The following is a 1,218-nucleotide window of genomic DNA, read 5'->3' on the forward strand; positions in this document are numbered from 1 at the left end:
CCAAAGGGACAGTGACGGCGTGAAGCGTGCTCCACACGTCCTTGATGAAGTCGCAGTCTACGAGGAAGTGGCGGTACGTCTCGTGTGCGGGGCAGAAGAGGCACGCTTGGTCGGCCCTGTCGAGCCAGTGCAAATGTGCGCGGAACTTGACCGCGCGGAGCATCACTTGGTGGACGAAGTCGATATATTTCAGTAGTTACGGGGCGCTTTTTTTAATATCAAGCCCCCCTCTTGATCGATTTCCATGCATCGATGCATGGTGGATGAGGAGGCGACGTGCGTGCCAAGCTCAAAAAAGAATTCCACCATCCAGTGCAGGGCTGAAAGAAACTGCTCGCTTCCTTCGTCCGCATATATTTTATATAATAACATCGAATTTAACCACAAACAATGGTGGTCAAATTCGATTGTTGTTGTTCTTGACATACATTAGTAAATGCCATCACCAGTGGGTTACAATCGAGGACAACTACATGATTAGACAATACAAACGGCACTTGCATGGTCAAGAGAGCGCAAAGTCCGCGCCAAGATTGTGGCCGGTCGGGTCGGACATGATCTTTTCTCTTCCGCGCGCACTGGAGGTTTCGCCTTTTGTCCATTGCACTCAAAGATGAGTCTCTTGACATACGCAGCAAGACAATATTGTGTACTATTCAACGACTTTGCACCTCGATAAAAGCAAAACACACACATTTGCACTCATGGCTAGTAGTGAAAGCAGTCGGGTCGTGCCAGCACGCAATCGACGGTTTGGTTCAAGTGCTCAAAGTGATGGGTTGCGATCCACGCCGCGCGCTGCAGCAGGAAGCGATTCATGTACTGCTCGAGCGACGAACCGTCGGCGAGCTGTGTCGCATACTCAGCAACGCCGCGGTGGTAGAGTTCGGGGTACAAAGCCTCAACGTAGTCAAGCACGGATGTAAACGGCTGCCGCGGCTCGAGATAGTTGACGGTGCGGACCAAGCACGAGTTGGCCGTGATGCGCCGAATTTCATTCCTAACCATTCAAAGTGCTGTAGTGAGCGCAACCTCCCCAAATGAAATGATCTCGAACCATTCTTGGTATTCTTCCGGGTCGCGGGGGCCAGGGTGGGCTTCGTCGAGCGAGATGGTGCGGTAGGCAATGATAATGCGGTCTTCATCTTCGAACCGCTTGTGGAAGACCTTGACACACAGGTCGCGCATTTCACCAAACGTCTCTTGGACGTAGCTGCA

The sequence above is a fragment of the Saprolegnia parasitica genome, assembly GCF_000151545.1.
Source record: "Saprolegnia parasitica CBS 223.65 unplaced genomic scaffold supercont2.215, whole genome shotgun sequence".
NCBI lineage: Eukaryota > Oomycota > Saprolegniomycetes > Saprolegniales > Saprolegniaceae > Saprolegnia > Saprolegnia parasitica.